Here is a 10,691-nt window from a genome sequence, read left to right on the forward strand (position 1 = left end):
TTTTGTGTATTTGCTGGTGTAATTTTAATGGCCAGGAGAGTAGTCTGAGGCACGATGCCGCCCACGCTTTAGCAAACAGCCTACGGCTCGCCTAGCCACGTGCACTGCTTGCTTTATGGTTGTTTCGTGGAGGCTATTTTTCGACACTCGCCGACAGCTTGACGCCCGCCGTAGCGAGATCCGTCACTCTTCCGAGACACCGGGAAATGAGCTAACGCTCGAAAACGTTACGCTGGCTTCAGGCCGGGAATTTCCACAAAACATTGCGTCATGAACAAAACATGACGTTTAATTGATGAAAGGAGAAAATATAAAAATGCAGTAAATGAAGCAGGCAAAAAGGAATACAAACGTCTCAAAAATGAGATCGACAGGAAGTGAAAATGGTTAAGCAGGGATGGCTACAAGACAAATGTAAGGATGTAGAGGCGCATATCACTAGGGGTAACATAGATACTGCCTACAGGAAACTTAAAGAGACTTTTGGAGAAAAGAGAACAACTTGTATGAATATCAAGAGCTCAGATGGAAACCTAGTTCTAAGTGAAGAGGGGAAAGCAGAAAGGTGGATGGAGTATAAGGAGGGTCTATACAAGGGCGATGCTCTTGAGGACAATATTATAGAAATGGAAAAGAATGTATATGAAGATGAATTGGGAGATATGATACTGCGCAAAGAGTTTGATGCAGCGCTGAAAGACGTAAGCCGAAGCAAGGCCCCGGGAGTAGACAACTTTCCATTAGAACTACTGATAGCCTTGCGATAACCAGCGCTGACAAAACTCTACCATCTGGTGAGCAAGATGTATGAGACAGGCGAAATACCCTCAGACTTCAAGAATAAAATAATAATTCCCATCCCAAAAAAAAGAATGGTTCAAATGGGTCTGAGCACTATGGGACTTAACTGCTGTGCTCATCAGCCCCCTAGAACTCAATAACTACTTAAACCTAACTAACCTAAGGACATCACACACATCCATGCCCGAGGCAGGATTCAAACCTGCGACTGTAGCGGTCGCGCGGTTCCCGAATGTAGCGCCTAGAACCGCTAGGCCCCTCAGGCCGGCTCCAATCCCAAAGAAAGCAGGTGTTGACAGATGTGAAAATTACCGAACTACCAGTTCAATAAGTCACATCTCAAAATACTAACGCTAATTCTTTACAGACGAATGGAAAAACTGGTAGAAGCCGACCTTGGGGAAGAACAGTTTGGATTCCGTAGAAATATTGGAACACGTGGGGCAATACTGACCCTACAACTTATCTTAGAAGAAAGATTATGGAAAGGGAAACCTACGTTTCTAGCATTTGTGGACTTAGAGAAAGCTTTTGACAATGTTGACTGGAATACACTCTTCCAAATCCTGAAGGTGGCAGGGGTAAAATACAGGGAGCGAAAGGCTACTTACAATTTGTACAGAAACCAGATGGTAGTTTAAGAGTAGAAAGGCGTGAAAGGGAAGCAGTAGGTGGGAAGGGGGTAAGACAGGGGTTGTAGCCTATCCCCGATGTTATTCAGTCTGTATATTGAGCAAGCAGTAAAGGAAACAAAAGAAAAATTCGGAGTAGGAATTACAATCCACGGAGAAGAAATAAAACCTTTGAGGTTCGCCGATGACATTGTAATTCTGTCAGGGACTGCAAAGGACCTGGAAGAGCAGCTGAACGGAATGGACAGTGTCTCGAAAAGAGGATATAAGATGAACATCAACGAAAGCAAAACGAGGATAATGGAATGTAGTCGAATGAAATCGGATGATTCTGAGGGTATTAGATTAGGAAATGAGACACTTAAAGCAGTAAATGAGTTTTGCTATTTGGGGATCAAAATAAGTGATGATGGTTGAAGTAGAGAGGATATAAAATGTAGACTGGCAATGGCAAGGAAAGCGTTTCTGAGGAAAGAGAAATTTCTTAGCGTCGAGTATAGATATAAGTGTCAGGAAGTCGTTTCTGAAAGTATTTGTATGCAGTGTGGCCATAAATGGAAGTGAAACGTGGACGATAAACAGATTGCACAAGAAGAGAATAGAAGCTTTCGAAATGTGGTGCTACAGAAGAATGCTGAAGATTAGATGGGTAGATCACATAACTAGTGAGGAGGTATTGAATAGAATTGGGGAGAAGAGAAATTTGTGGCACACCTTGACTAGAAAGAGGGATCGGTTGGCAGGGCACGTTGTGAGGCATCTAGGGATCACCAATTTAGTGTTGGAGGGCAGCGTGGAGGGTAAAAATAGTAGAGGGAGACCAAGAGAGAAATACACTAAGCAGATTTAGAAGGATGTAGGCTGCAGTAGGTACTGGGAGATGAAGAAGCTTGCCAGGTTAGAGTAGCATGGAGAGCTTCATCCAACCGGTCTCTGGACTGAAGACCACAACATCAACATAGTGGAAGAACAACCGGCAGCATTACTGTGGTCCCCTTCCAGCATTTATCATAGCAACGGAACGATAGGCACACAGCAGTCAATCGCAATCCGTTTAGTTTTTACTATTCTTGCAAATCTAGATTTCGACTATAAATAGCCATCTTCAGTGCATTTTCGTTACAACTGAACAGAGTCACGGCAGTTCGTGTGTACAAGCGTATAGACAGAAGCGCAAGGCCCACCAGCAAAGCATTAGTTAGAATCGGCTGAGACCAGTACCATCTAGATGTAAAGGCTGAGCAACTGCGAGAAGTTGTGACATCAGAGAAAAGCGGCGAAAGTCAACAGCCGTCTTGTGACATATCAACACCGCGTTTGGGTACAAAAACTTGGTGTGCTATGTGATCATTATGAGGTTGTTATTTAACTGGACAGGAGTGATATTGTGTGTTACCAAGTTGTTTTATTGGAATTTAACACAACAATATTTTTATGCAGTTTCATCTTCGTTTGCATTATGAAGCGTCGGGCGCCAAAAAGCCATTGGAAATTACACAACAACAAATAAGGTTAACGTGTTCACTTTTCCTAAAGGATCCACTCAGTCCCAAGGTAGTTACTAATTATTCAGTGGTAAGTTTTCTTTTGAATTTAGCCGTGCTTGTTGTAGACTGAAGAGGAAACGGAAGTGCCACGACGCGACGTGGCATGGCCTCGACTAATGTCTGAAATAGTGCTGAAGAGAGTTGACACCATGAATCCCGCAGGGCTGACCATAAATCCGTAAGAGCACGAGGGAGTGGAAATCACTTCTGAGCAGCACGTTGCAAGACATCCCCAAATATGCCCAATAATGATCATGTCTGGGGAGTTTGGTGGCAGAGCGGAAGTGTCTAAACTCCGAAGAGTGTTCTTGGAGCCGCTCCGAAGCAATTCTGGATATGTGGGGTGTCGCGCTGTCGTGCTGCAACTGCTCACCCAAGTCCGTCGGAATGCACAATTGACATGAATGGAAGAAGGTGAACAGACCGGATGCTTACGTGCATGTCACCTGTATCTAGAGGTTTTGGGGATCCCATATCACTCCAATTGCTCACGCTCCATACCATTCCAGACCCACCACTCCACTGCTGACATGCAGGGTCCATGGAGTCATGAGGTTGTCTCCATATCCGTACATGTCCAACGGCTCGATACAGTTTGAAATAACACTCGTCGGACCAGGCAACATGTTTCCAGTCATCAGCAGTCGAATGTCGGCGCTGACTGGCTCAGGAGAGGAGTGAAGCTTTGTGTCGGGCAGTCATCAAGGGTGGAGTGGGCCTTCGGCTCCGTAAGCTCATATCGATGATGTTTCGTTGAATGGCCCAGCATTGAAATCTGCAGCAATTTGCGGAAGGGTTGCACTTCTGTCAGTTGAACGATTTTCTTCAGTCGTCGTTGGTCCCGTTCTTGCAGAGTCTTCTTTCCGGCCGCAGCAGATCTGATGTTATACTGGGTTCCTGATATTCACGGTACACTCGTAAAATGGTCACACGGGAAAATCGCCACTTCATCGCTACCTCGGAGATGCTGTGTCCCATCGGTCGTGCGCCGACTGTAACACCACATTCAAACTCACTTAAATCCTGATAACTTGCCATAGTAGCAGCAGTGGCAGATTTACCAACTGCACCAGTGACTTGTCTTATATATCTTTAAAGCCAGTACCGTCATTAGACTGTTGTTTATTTACAGTGTTACATTTACTCTTACACAATCATGGTTTCGTCTTCAAAGTGCCATTATCAAGTGTTTTAAGTGTTATAAATTGCGTGATATGGCATACTGATATTAAAATACACTATTAGACACATTGTCTAAGAGTCTATATTTCTGGCACAGCCCACAAACGAGTAGGCTCTGCCAGAAATATCGACTCTTAGACAATGTGTCTAATTGTGTATTTTAACACGACAGTATGACATATCACACATTTTATAAAATTGAAAACACTTGTAATGGCACTTTAAAGCCGAAATCATAATTGTGTAAGTGTAAATGTAACACTGTAAATAAACAACAGTCTAACGGGAGTAAGGACTTTAAAGAAATGTTTTACACTACTGACCATTAAAATTGCTACACCACGAAGATGACGTGCAACAGACGCGAAATTTAACCGACAGGAAGAAGATGCTGTGATATGCAAATTATTAGCTGTTCAGAGCATTCACACAAGGTTGGCGCCGGTGGCGACACCTACAACGTGCTGACATGAGGAAAGCTTCCAACCGATTTCTCATTCACAAACAGCAGTTGACCGACGTTGCTTGGTGAAACGTTGTTGTGATGCCTCGTGTAAGGAGTCGAAATGCGTACCATCACGTTTCCGACTTTGATAAAAGTCGGATTGTAGCCTATCGCGATTGCGGTTTATCGTTTCGCGACATTGCTGCTCGCGTTAGTCGAGATCCAATGACTGTTAGCAGAATATGGAATCGGTGGGTTCAGGAGGGTAATACGGAACGCCGTGCTGGGTCCCAACGGCCTCGTATAACTAGCAGTCGAGATGACAGGCATCTTATCCGCATGGCTGTAACGGATCGTGCAGCCACGTCTCGATCCCCGAGTCAACAGATGGGGACGTTTGCAAGACAGCAACCATGTGCATGAACAGTTCAACGACGTTTGCAGCACCATGGACTATCGGCTCGGAGACCGTGGCTGTGGTTACTCTTGACGCTGCGTCACACACAGGAGCGCCTGCGATGGAGTACACGACGACGAACCTGGGTGCACGAATGGCAAAACGTCATTTTTTCGGATGAATCCAGGTTCAGTTGGCAGCATCATGACGGTCACATCCGTGTTTGGCAACATCGCGGTGAACGCACATTGGAAGCATGTATTCGTCACGCCATACTGGTGTATACCTTGTGTGATGGTATGGGGTGCCATTGGTTACACGTCTCGGTCACCTCTTGCTCGCATTGACGGCACTTTGAACAGCAGACATTACATTTCAGATGTGTTACGACCCGTGGTTCTACCCTCCATTCGATCCCTACGAAACCCTACACTTCAGCAGGATAATGCACGACCGCATGTTGCAGGTCCTGTACGGGCCTTTCTGGATACAGAATATGTTCGACTGCTGCCCTGCCCAGAGCATTCTCCAGATCTCTCACGAACCGAAAACGTCTGGTCAGTGGTGACCGACCAACTGGTTCGTCGGAATACGCCAGGCACTACTCTTGATGAACTGTGGTATCGTGTTGAAGCTACACGGGCAGCTGTATCTGTACACGCCATCCAAACTCTGTTTGAGTCAATGCCCAGGCGTATCAAGGCCGTTATTACGGCCAGAGGTGGTTGTTCTGGGTAGTGATTTCTCAGGATCTATGCACCCAAATTGCGTGAAAATGTAATCACATGTCAGTTCTAGTGTAATATATTTGTCCAATGAATACCCGTTTATCACCTGCATTTCTTCTAGGTGTAGCAGTTTTAATGGTCAGTGGTGTAATTCTAATTTCGTTCTAGACGGCTGCAGGTTATCACTAATAAATACAATTCTAATTTCACTCATTTTGACTTCTATACCCAGTCAAGGTTCCCTTTGTAATAACAATAAGTAAGGTCAGAGTGTGTGGGGAGGAGGAGATGGAAAGGGAAGGGGGGAAGTAGGAGATGGATAGGGACAGGGAGTGGGGGAAAGTGATGGACAGAGATCAGAGATAGAGGGGAGAAGAACGGGATGAAGAGAGGGAGGGGGAAGGAGGAGAGGTATAGAGAGAGAGAAGGAGGAGATTAGGACGTATATTTGGTTCCCATACATCATTAGCAATTGCGAAACATTGCCGGATTCGCTAGTCAATAAGTATGCGATTTCTGCGCACCTTGAGGCAGAGATCACGGCCAGGCATTCCCAGCTGGCTCGCCTCTCCGAAGCCGCCGCGGCTACTTGTAATTCCTATAAATAAACGCGTCGCACGCAGAGGCCGAGACAATTGGCGTGGAGTCGCCCGCAACGCTTACTCAGAAGAGCGGTTGCACCACGCGCTCGTATCATTGCCGAGGAATTCGGAGAACTTGATCGCAGTCCCAAGAAATCCTAAATCTACGGTGCGAAATTTTGTGGACGTCCGAAACGGCACGGAATTGTCACTGGTCTGGTGACTGGCGTCAGTGACTGAGGGTGTCCGGCGTTGAGCTTCTGGCGACGTCTATTAATTCTGGTGACGTCTATAATTGACACATCGTCAGTACGGATTCAGAAAATATCGTTCTTGCGAAACACAACTAGCTCTTTATAGTCACGAAGTAAGACGTGCTATCGACAGGGGATGTCGAATTGATTCCATATTTTTAGATTTCCAGAAGGCTGTGACACCGTTACTCATAAGCGTCTTCTAACCAAACTGCGTGCCTAAGGAGTACCGGATCAGTTGTGCGACTGGATTCGTGATTTCCTGTCAGAAAGGTCACAGTTCGTAGTAATAGAAAAATGGTTCAAATGGCTCTGAGCACTATGGGACTTAACTTCTGAGGTCATCAGTCCCCTAGAACTTAGAACTACTTAAACCTAACTAACCTAAGGACATCACACACATCCATGCCCGAGGCAGGATTCGAACCTGCGACCGTAGCGGTCGCTCAGTTCCAGACTGGAACGCCTAGAACCGGTCGGCCACCCCGGTCGGCGTAGTAGTGGACGGAAAGTCATCGAGTAAAACAGAAGTAATATCCGGCATTCCCCAAGGAAATGTTATAGGACCTCTATTGTTCCTGGTCTATATTAACGACATCGGAGACAATCTGATTAGCCGTCTTAGATTGTTTGCAGATGATGCTGTCATTTACCGTCTTGTAAAGTCATCAGATGATCAAAACGACTTGCAAAATGATTTATATAAGATATCTGTATGGTGCGAAAAGTGGCAATTGACCCTGAATAAGGAAATGTGTGGAGTTATTCACATGAGTACTAAAAGAATTCCACTAAATTTCGATTACGCGATATGTCACACAAATCTGAACTAAATACTTAGGGATTACAATTACAAATAACCTAAATTGGAACGATCACATAGATAATATTGTGGGTAGAGCAAACCAAAGACTGCGATTCACTGGCAGAACTCTTAGAAGGTGTAACAGGTCTACTAAAGAAACTGCTTACACCACGCTTGTCTGCCCTATTCTGGAGTATTGCTGTGCGATGTGGGATCCGCATCAGGTGGGACTGACGGATGACATCGAAAAGTAAAAAAAAAGGCAGCCCGTTTTGTATTATCGCGAAATAGGGGAGATAGTGTCACAGACATGATACTTGAATTGGAGTGGCAATCATTAAAACAAAGGCGTTTTTCGTTGCGACGGGATCTTCTCATGAAATTTCAATCACGAGTTTTCTCCTCCGATTGCGAAAACATTATGTTGGCACCCACCTACATAGGGAGAAATGATCATCGCGATGAAATAAGAGAAATCACGGCTTCCACCGAAAAATTTAAGTGCTCGTTTATCCCGCCTGCCGTTCGAGATTGGAACGGTAGAGAGAGACAGCTTGAAGGTGGTTCATTGAACCCTCTGCCAGGCACTTTATTGTGAATAGCAGAGTAATCATGTAGATGTACATGTAGATCTGAAGCACACTGATGGAAAAAAATCGCAACACTAAAAATAATAAATGTAGAGTAATGAAATTTCTGGAACACATTTGTCTAGTTCACATATTTAAGTGATGAACATTGCAAGATCACAGATTAATGAAAGCGCAAGATAAGCCACTGACTCGCTTTATTTACCGTCCACTAATAGTGCTACTCTCTGCTCTGTCTGAGCGGTTATTGCGTGTTGATTTCGAAGATAGGAGATGACCACGTCAATGAAACTGGGCAGTGTACATGCGAATAGCCTGTCACTTAACATTCAACAAGGAGAATTAGCACTTTTTACAGACAATACTGTACTTACAATAAATACCATTAGAGAAAAAGTAATAGAATAGAATGTGAAAGTTGTTTTTCAAACGATTATTAAGCGGCTCTCTGAAAATTGACTCTCCCTTAATTCTGACAAAACACACTATATTCAGTTCCGTACAGCATGTAGAGACATGCCAGCTAATGATGTCACACATGAACAGAAGCCAGTAAATACAACAGATTGCTCCAGATTTACGGGTGCACACATATTGATGAAAACTTAGACAGCAATAAGCACATTGCTGATCTACTCAGACAATTAAGCTCAGCTGTCTTTTGTCGCCGTTTAATTGCTAGCCTTGGAAGCAAGTGAATCAATCTGCTGACATATTTTTTCACATTTCTGTTCTATGAAGTTGTGTGGAACAATCTGTGATAACTTAGCAATTAGTACTGAGTGCACAAAAGCGAGCAGTAAAATTAATATATAGCGTTCATCCGCAGTCATCATGTAACACCTCTACGAGGCGTCGGGCTTTCTAACTGCACCTTAGTAATACATATATTCGCTAATTAAACTCGTCATAAATAATACATCACAATTTTAGAAGAATAGTGATATCCACAAATACAACAGTAGATGAAAAAATTATCTTTATTACCCATTATTAAAGGTGTTAGTGACACAGAAAAGAGTTCAATATGCAGAGTGTTTTGATCATTTGCCCAATGACATAAAGTATCTGACAGCACGAAGGTTAGATTTAAAACTAACCTAAAATCATTTATTCTGGACTAGTCCTCCCTTTTTATTTAAAAACAGCTATATCGAAAAAAGGCTAAGTGTAACTGCATGAGCAGGACTAAAAAATTATGTGTTCCAGAAAGTAAACTGGTTCGTTCCACATCATCCTTATATATATAAAAATCTCGTGTCACAGAGTTAGTTGCCATATTCCTCCGAAACGGTTCTATCAATTCTGATGAAATTTTACATGTATATTCGGTAGGTGTGAGAATCGGCCGTAATCTATTTTTCATACCCCTAAGTGATAAGGGTGGTTCACTCAAAAAAAAAAATTATTTTTTTACAGAACTTTTTATTTTTATTTTTTATAATGTGACACAAAAAAATAAACACAACCCTAAATTTTCACCCTTCTACCACCAACCCCTATTTCTTAATAGCGGTTTTAGTAATTTAATAATTTTCAACTCCGCTCGAAAACTGATCAGTTATCACTTGATCAATGGCTCCGTCGATGTTGATGAAATATTACATGTATATTCGGTACGTCTGAGAATCAGTCACAATCTATTTTTCATACCCCTAAGTGATAAGGGTGGCCCACCCGCAAAATTTTTTTCTTATATTTTGGACAGAATTTTTTAAATTTTTTTGTGATGTGGCATTACAAAATACACGCAACCCTAATTTTCACCCTTTTACCACCAGCCCCTAGTTCTTAATAGCGATTTTAGTAATTTAATAATTTTCAACCCTTCCAATAACTGATCAATTATCACTTGATCATTTATCCCCGCCAGGTGTCTACCGGTGGTAGTCTTTCACTATTCGATAGATATGTAATTGAAGAGCCGGCCGCGGTGGCCGTGCGGTTCTGGCGCTGCAGTCCGGAACCGCGGGACTGCTACGGTCGCAGTTTCGAATCCTGCCTCGGGCATGGGTGTGTGTGATGTCCTTAGGTTAGTTAGGTTTAAGTAGTTCTAAGTTCTAGGGGACTTATGACCTAAGATGTTGAGTCCCATAGTGCTCAGAGCCATTTGAACCAATTTTTTTTTTTTTTTTTTTTTTGTAATTGAAGAAAACGTACCGAAAACAACGACTCGAATATCCCCCTTTGAATCGAATGAACTAGACCGAGAAGTTTAACTAGGTAACACGCGTCATTCGCCAAACCGACATTTAGGTTTAGCGCACACACATCGATTTTTATCGTACGGAAATATGTCGTACGATCAAATTCTTCTAGTGGAACAAAGAAGTTCCTTTGTTCTCCTTTGTTCCTCTAAAAGAATTTAATCGTACAATATTTTTACGTACGATAAAAATCGATGCGTGTGCGCTTGGGCTTATTCATAACGCTGGCGAACACGTTTCGACACGAAACTGCCGCTATGTTTGTATGCTCATGGACGAGCCGTGTATCAGCTGCAATTGTTAAATCAGCGCGATCTACCGTAGAAACGCTAGAACTAATAGCGGCCGATACTGCCAGACATTTCCAGGGGCAGATGTGGACTCTGACCACAATCTATTGGTTATGACCTGTAGATTAAAACTGAAGAAACTGCAAAAATGTGGGAAACTAAGGAGATGGGACCTGGATAAACTGAAAGAACCAGAGGTTGTACAGAGTTTCAGGGAGAGCATAAGGGAACA

The sequence above is a fragment of the Schistocerca gregaria genome, chromosome 10 (genome assembly GCF_023897955.1).
Source record: "Schistocerca gregaria isolate iqSchGreg1 chromosome 10, iqSchGreg1.2, whole genome shotgun sequence".
NCBI classification, from domain to species: domain Eukaryota; kingdom Metazoa; phylum Arthropoda; class Insecta; order Orthoptera; family Acrididae; genus Schistocerca; species Schistocerca gregaria.